General features: G+C 33.4%; 1 pseudogene; it reads right to left on the reverse strand.

Annotated features, from left to right (window-relative positions):
* Positions 1–3,581: 3,581 nt before the first annotated feature.
* LOC145061256 (sterol 3-beta-glucosyltransferase UGT80A2-like) lies at positions 3,582–8,338 on the reverse strand (annotated as a pseudogene).
* Positions 8,339–8,781: the final 443 nt, after the last annotated feature.

The raw sequence follows: 8,781 nt of genomic DNA on the forward strand, positions 1-8,781 counted from the left end.
CAAATTGTATATGCTAGAATTAGGGTTATTGTTTTGGTGTTCATATTTGTATGTTCAATAGAGAAAAACTTGGATCCAAAGAAATTAGGGTTGCATGATCACATAAGAATGTAGATATGCTCAAACCCAAGGAGTGGTATCGTAGCCTAGGATATTTTTCAATTGAATTGCTACAAGAGTGAACTGTCCAAAGAACAAGAAAACGATTTTTTTGCTGTCTGGAAGCTGAACTCGACGAGCTTACAGCCCAACTCGACAAGCTGACTCGTCCGTTACCTAAAATTTTGATTTTCAGATCAGATTTTGATTTGGATTATTACCATACTTCGTTTATAATGCCTAAAATCGATTTTTCTGATTGGTATTATCATATCCTTATCAAAATTAAAGGATTTGGTTATATATGAATAATATAAGATTATTTTGATTCAAAGATTTAACCTAGTATTTTGTCAAAGCTTTAAAATACAGCCTATTGGTTTTATAGTTTAAATTTGGAAATAAAAGTTTTAATTTTTTGAAATTTAAATGGTTAAACCCAAGTATTTTGAATATTTTGAAAAATACACCCTAACGGATTTTATTAATAAAATTAATTAAGTGTTAATTAAAAGAGAGAATTAATAAATCCATAATATGGTTTACATTTAATTAAATTAAAAGTCTAATTTATTAATGGATTAAACCACTTAGTATTTTAAATGTATAAAATACACCCTTATACTATATAAGATTAAAATTTTAATTATATATATAAATATGTGTAAGAAAAGGTTAGTCTTACCATTAGTAGACCTCATTCACAAAGCTGGTCTATAAGGGGTGTTTAAGGAAGCAGCCTGTAAAATGACTGTCATTTGGTATCCACTCTTACCCACTGGACCCTTGACCAGTGGAGGGTCGTTAGCTAAATGGGTTCGATAGGATACATAAACTCCCATTAAAAGTAAAATGAATTATAAAGTAACAAAATGCTTTGTAAATTCCCAATCTTAGTTACTTAAGAAAATTGTGAATTTGATGCTAACCCATGAAATTGCACATTGCACCTTATTGGTCATTAGTGGAGCTTGTGTAGTTAACGGGCACACTAATGTAGACTAATGAAGGATATCAATAGGTAGGTCGTAAATTATCATTGATTGATCGAGCGTGTGTGGTTAACGGACACATCGATTAGATGATAAATAACATCGAGAGTACCAAGCTAATTTGCATGTTTTTTCACACCTTGTTTGTGATCCTTGGTATCCCAATCACACACTTGAAGGGCATAATCGAGATTAAACATGCCATTGAAAAGTTAAACGAATCTCAAAAGATCTAGGAATTTCATCTAAAATCTATTTCTTTAAAATTTTGTTTTCGTGGTGGAATTGGTAAATCGTCCTTTACCTACCTTTAAATAATTTGAAATTGGATTACGAAATCCCTCATCTGAATTATGAATTATTGTGTTGGGTCCTAGCCTTAATATTTCATTTGGGTGTTATATTAAGGATTAAATTAACTAACTTGAATTTCTCTCCTTTGTAGACGTCTAGTTCTGACAACTATGGTCTTATCATCCTTATGGAAAAAGCTTTCCTCATGAAGATGATATTCCACGTGTCGATCAAGGTGAAAGATCAATCCCTTGTTTGTGTATTGGTGTAACTGGAAATCATACTTTACTTCCTCCACCCCTCTAGTAATTCTCCCTGACCCAGGTTTTCGTCGACTTGAAAATTTCAAGGTCACTTAAACCCTATTGGCAAGCAAGCATCGAGATGGAAGTTCTGTATGTACACACGTCTTGAAGATGAAGTTGCACATTGAAAGGCTGGGAATGTTGGGTGTCATGTTCCCAAGGAAGCTAACTGTTGACATGGTTTTTCAGTCACTTCCTGAGTTATATCGTGAGTTCGTTAAGGACTACTATATGGCAGACCACGACGTAACCCTTATCAATCTGACATATTTTCTAATTGTTACTGAATCAACAATGATTTGGCATATTGGTAAAACAAAAATGATTGGAAGATCTGCCTCCCCAAATTCCTTGGATATAGGCAATGACAACGATAGTTCATAAATGATTTCTTCTCTAAAGGGAGAGAAGTTTTCCAAAGTCAAAAAGTTTGACCTGAAGAGAAAGGCCAGTTCTGAGATAGTTCCAAGTGCGAATGCCAAAGAGTCCACCTTTTTCTACTGCCAATTAAAGGGACATTAGAAGGAAAAGCTTCCCTAACTACCTGATAGATCTTAGAGAAAGTAAAGTCAAATTGTATGGCTCTACTTCGGGTAAGTCCACTATCTAACTCTATTAAGTTCCTATTTATAGATTCTTAATACATGATGTGATAAGACTGCATTTTAATGTTTTGTAGGATTGAAGAAAAGGAAGGAAGCTTAAAAGAAGAGTAAGTTGAATCTGACCATGAAGAGATGGATTTCGGTCGCATGGTTCAATGATCAGATTTTTGAGCTGCTGCCTAGGAGTTATGATAGATTGCTTAGGAATATTTAGAAATTTATTTTTCATATGAATTTGCATTGTAAGGACAACCTTTTCCACATTATATAAATAAAGAAGAATTTTGATTTTGTCTAATTTTATGTTATCCTTGCAATGGCGTTTGTGAAAAATTGGTGTTTATATATTTCTATTATTAGCAATATTGAAAATGGATTTGATTCTTAGTTATATTATTTGTGGTAGTGTCACAATTTATCAAGTAAGGAATGATTCTCATCACCCAAGTTTCAATTGGACAGAAACTTGGAATCATACAACTTATTGTGTGATTCATGAGAGTCTTGATCTTTGGGAAATTTAAACTAATTCCTTGTTCACATGTATATGTGAGTCAAGTGAATGACTAAACACTACTAGAAAAACAGCCTTTTACGACGCTCATTGCGCGTCGTAAAAGGCTCAAATGACGTGCAAATGCGCGTCAAGGAAGGTCCTGTCATAAAGAGAGACGACACGCTTTTGCGCGTCGTCTATAGACGACGCACATTTACGACGCTCATTTACGACGCGCAATTACGACGTGCATTTACGACACACAATGCGTATCAAGGAAGGCCCTGTCATAAAGGAAGACGACACACATTCGTGCGTCATAACATTACGACGCACATGTTAATGACACACAATGCGTATCATTAAAACCCCTGTCAAGAAAGGCCATGTCATAAATGAAGATGACACACATTTCTGCGTATCGTAATTTTAAATGTTAAAAAAAATATATTATTTAAGTATTTGTTATATTTTAAATTAAATTTGCATTTAATGTCTCATAATAAAAATAAAATACCATATACAAAAAATACAATCAATTGCAGAAAATTTAATGTCATACAATTGTATTTTTTACAATATCTAAATTTGCATCTAATCTACTCTGTACATCAAATTCCAACTAAGTAAAGTTGCATCTTGCCTTTCATAATTATTTATGACTAAGGCTCCAAGCAGCTAATTATATGGATAAGCAGTTGTACATTCGCCCATCTCACTCAAGAATGACTTAGCCAAATTCAACTCCAAGTCTTTATTGCATCTTGTTGATAATGCTGCAAGATTTGAATCAAGTGGTTTCATATTCCTTTCTTTCATCAACATTACCTGATGCACAAAATACAAAGAAACAAAAAATCATTGTAGAGGATGGGGTAATTTGGGAAAATGTGAGGGGTATCCTCTGCAAAAAAAAATATCCTCTACAAGATTTGCTCTTTAGTATCCTCTGCAAAACAAAACAAAAAATATATATCAAAAAATGGAAGTATGAAAGATTTTGATTTATGTAAATGTTAGATGAATAGATGATCAATATAAGGGCTTAAAAGTAAAATAGAAATTTGCAAAAGTTTGAAACTTGCCTGATAAGTTCACGAAGGAAGGCCTCCTTGTTGCTGTATAATTGTGTATGAAATTGTTGTGAATAAAAGGTTAAAGGATCTGGTTTACCAGAGGACCATCGGGGGGAGCTTGAGGGATAAATTTGCAGTCATCGGGCCCACCTTGACCTGAAAATGAGAATCAAGATAATGTAATTGGTAATACAATAGTTTTTCAAGACACTCTAAAATTATTTTACAATTGTAGTAGTATTTACTAGAATTTCCTTGTTAAGATTCAACGATTATGATCATCTAAAAGCATAAATTAGCATTAGCTCACAACTAAAATTGTGTGTTTGTATGCTAATTTACCATATTAACCTTTAAATGGAATTTACATATGTGCAACACGAAAGGTGCTTACATCAGCAAGATATTGTCCCATCTACAAGAATATTAGACGAACCACAAGTAAAAGTTAATCAAATGCTGCAATGCTGTAAAAAAGAGTAAAGTGTGTAGCATATTTTGGTGTAAATTATTAAAATATATTGCTATTTGACGCGAGAGTATACTGAAGGCATGCAAAAATTCCGAAGCAGTAACAACCTGATGTTGATGCTTGGGGTCAATATAACATTGTTACAAGTGTAAAACATATACATATGAACGAAAAGCATGCATATACCTGGATATAAAAGAACATAGGACGGACCGAGCTGACAATGGGCACCAACAAGAACAACCTGATACAAAAACATTCCAAAATATACTAAAACAGTTAGACTTCTAAAATAACTCATAAAAGTTAGAATAACTAAATATTCCAAAAATACCCCTAGGACTCTTTTTGTCCTAGAATCTGAATTAAGCCAACAACAGAATCTAAAATTTGCCAACCGAGGATCTCCGGAACCAACACATGTGCAACAGATGACATCAGCACTCTGGGATATCTCTCATTCTGTAGCATGCTTCATTGCTTTATACTTTTTCTCGACACTGCTGGACAATTCCCCTATGTAAGTTAGTAAATAAATATCTGTCAGCTTAACACCAACCATAATTTTGAAAAATTACACAAACAAGTCGGGAAGATCTGGTGATGCTTCGATTGCTTTGTTTCTTGCAACTTCAACATGAAGTGTTCTGATGTTGTATGTGTAAAGTTTCACACTTTCTTTTACTATGCATGCTAATGTTCCTGAACCCCCATCTAAACAGTTGAAAATTCTGAACTTTCCACTTTGGGATGATCCGGTTTCTCCAACCATTTGTCTGCATTTTTCAGCTGAAAAAAGGAATATATAAGAAACAGGGAATAATGAACTACTAAAATAAAGAATACTTCCCTTGATACTTGATAAATCACATAAAAACTAGATACAAAAAAACTGACAGAAAATCGCCCTTATTATGTGAGATACTGACAAGTAACAAGTTATAAAGATCATAAGACCATGGGTTAATTTTAGTAGCCAATATACAAAATTGGCAACCCTTTTTACTCTAGTGGACCTGGTGGTAGATTAGATATACTATAGTTTATCAATAATAAATAATCAACAGCATAAAGGGCTTCACATAATTTCAAACTTTTAACAGGGCATAAATGGTATAAATGGAAAACCATCAGAATAAATAATTGCAAGAAGTGAAACATACTACTTAATCAATGTGGTTCAGATCGGATCACAAGTCAACTGAACACATAAGCCACAAATTTGGCATTCCAAACCTAATCCATCTGTCATCTTTGGATTGGGTGCCTAATTGCCTATAGAAACACAAAATCATGTAAGAAATGAGAATTTTAGACCTTTATTGGTTTTGGTCTATATGATTATTTTGCAAAATGCTAGCTATTTGGATTTGATTGGTTTCTTTGATAACTTGGTTTGATTAAATAAGTTAAAGGTTGAAACAAGTAATTATTTACACTGATTGTTTTCTTTAGTAACTTTTTTTATTGGAATAAAGAACAATTTGGAACAAATAAGCAAATAAAAAACTAAGAAGTCTTGCAATCAAGTTTAAGTACTCATGAATTTCAAATAAAAAACAAAGTAAACAGTTACCCTAATCCTAATTTAAATAGAAAAATCCAATTTATTTTAACGAATATTTAATTACCAACTCTAATCCTAATTCAGTGGATTTAAAATTTACCCTAATCAGTAAACTGCAAAAACAGTCATGTGGTTCAATTTTGACTTGTTATAATGACTATTTTGCCCTTGGACCTGTTTAATCTCCACTATTATATGATAAAAAGTACTAGAGGTAGAGTAACTGTCTGGACAATCCTACATTTTCATCTCTCTCATCAGTCATCACCAACCTTCTGGACAGATTTTAAACTGTAACTGTCTATTCCTAAATCCAAAGTGGTTAACAAACAAGGGACAATTTAGACATTGAATTAATGCAATTAAATGACTCTGACATGAACAAACATAAAGTTAAAAACTTTAATAAACAGTTTTTAAACAATATTAGAATACACACCTTATCATGAGTTTTTATACAAAATTAGATAAGATAAACTTACCCAAATAAAAATAGAAATCTGAAATAACTAAGTAGCAACCCTAATCAGATAAAACTAATTCCTAATTTCAGGTTTTTTCATCACATTGACAAACAATTGAATACACACCTGAGAGGGAAGTAAAACTAATCAACAAAAATTAATAACTTAGTACTAACCCTAATAAAATATACCTAATTACTAATTTCAAGTTTTCAATAAAATGACAAATAATTGAGGTATAAACCCTGATTTACTATAAAGTTAAGTATAAACCTTGCTAAGACATGTAGAAATCCCTGTTGTTGAGGTACCAAAAAAGCTTCAGGTTTACCGTTTTTTAACTTACCCCTCAACATGCCAAACGTTCAGTTACCGATGGACGGTGGTGGTTGGTCTGGTAACCCAGCGAGTCGGCCGCCTTTTTGAGAAGAAAAAGGTCAGATAAGATTAATGGATCATCATTTCATCATTTACCATCACTTCAACTTTCTTTTAGTTCCATTTTCAATGAGATTTGATTTGATTCGATCCACCTCTGTTGATCCAACTGTAGTGTTAGTTCTTTAAATTTGCGAATCAATATCAAATCATCTTCTTATTGTTTGATACTGTGTTTTGTGAAACCATTTTCATCTTTTGAGTTTGTTTATACCAACTACCAAATATTAATACTTATTTTAAAAAAGGAAAACTTCTTGCAAAGAAGTGCCATGAAACATAAACTAATCTTCTTCCTTCTTGGGTTTGATGAGTTTTCAAATTTTCTTTTTAAAATGTTAAAGATGGTAGATTTTAAATGCAATGACTCACCACAGATGCACATTGCAAGAAAAGCAAGTCATGAGGGATGTTGTCCAACGAGTATACAAAATCCTTTGGCTTTGTTACTGAAGAGACAAAAAGTTTATCTACATCATTTTTGATTTCTTCCATAAGCAACAAAAGGGTAAAATGGGAAAAATAAAGTTGTGATATAAAAGATAAAATAAACGAAGCATATATATATATATATATATATATATATATATATATATATATATATATATATACTTATTACTTACAGATACCAATACCATCCCATCCTTTGTTGATGATGCCCTGTTGTCTAGTCATTTCTAGGGCTTTAACGATTGACTGTGTCATTTTCTCAGGCTCTTGAACTAGTTGATAATGGATAAATAAAATTGTTTGAATTTATATTTAGATTACTTTTTTTATATATAATATAAATTATAAAAATCATAAAAGAACTGATGATATGGATAAAGAAAACTCACAAGGCTACCAAACCCAATGTAGATAGGCTTTGGGACAGCTTCAAGCCAGCGTACAAGTTCTTCAGGGGGTTTGTAGTTTGATGCGAGATCAAGGAAACAAAATCCAACCACATAAATTTTAGGTCCCCAATCTATGAATATTATGATTTGATTAATCCATCTCATATAATAAAGTCTAGTAAATAGTTAATATAGGGAAAATTTACCTTTTGGTTTAGGAACAAGATGAGGACTCCATATGTATCTATGTGGAATATCAGTCTCAGAGCCTTGAGAACCACTAAAATATGTGACAGGTCGCATATTCTACTTTTTCTTCCTAACATCATTTATCATGTCTCGAATTCAAAGCCAGATTAAAGAGTCAACTATCTGATATGACAACTGCAAGTTGCAGGGAGAAGATAATAAAACCTGATTGAAGCCTTGAAGTTGCAGGGACGTCAAAATGAAGACAGAAAGAAGAAACAATTTATTTGTGAGAGAAGACACATGAAGAATGTACCTTTTGGGAGTGAACCAAGAAGGAGTAGGATCAAATGGGTCTCCTTGAAGGGCGGCGCGTAGGTCAGCGACGGTGGCAGAGAGGAGAGATGGGTTGGAGGAGAAGGCGGACGTGCGTGCTTAGGTTGATGGCGAGCTTCGACTTTGATTTCGTTCTACACCCAGTTGTATTCTTTTTCTCAGCCATTGATGGCGGTTTGTGGAGATGATGATGACATCGTGGACTACGACATGGCGTTCCGATTTTGAACCGGTATCTTGAGATGGCGGAAGTTGGTGCTTAGGTTTGTAGATGCACTCCAAACTCTTAAAGCTTATCGGGTTCGATGTTGATGGTGGCAGCTTAGGGCTTGTAGAGAGAGAGAGAGAGAGTGTGTGATTGCAGAGGTAAAGGAAGACGAGCCGATTCAAAAGGATGTGTTTATTCAAAAGGATTATTAGGGTTCTATTGTAGGATTCTAGTGTGGATTGAGTTTTTAAGGTTCAATGGCGGTGGCAGTGGCGATGGCTTAGGGTTTACAGAGAGAAGGAAGGAGTGAATGAAAAGGGAGATACTGTGGAGAGAGGGTAGAAGCGGGGTTTTTCAAAATTTTAGAATTTTAGACGATTTCATTTTCCCCCTTTAAAAAC

The sequence above is a fragment of the Lactuca serriola genome, chromosome 1 (genome assembly GCF_051521515.1).
Source record: "Lactuca serriola cultivar US96UC23 chromosome 1, Lser_US96UC23_V15, whole genome shotgun sequence".
Lineage (NCBI taxonomy): Eukaryota > Viridiplantae > Streptophyta > Magnoliopsida > Asterales > Asteraceae > Lactuca > Lactuca serriola.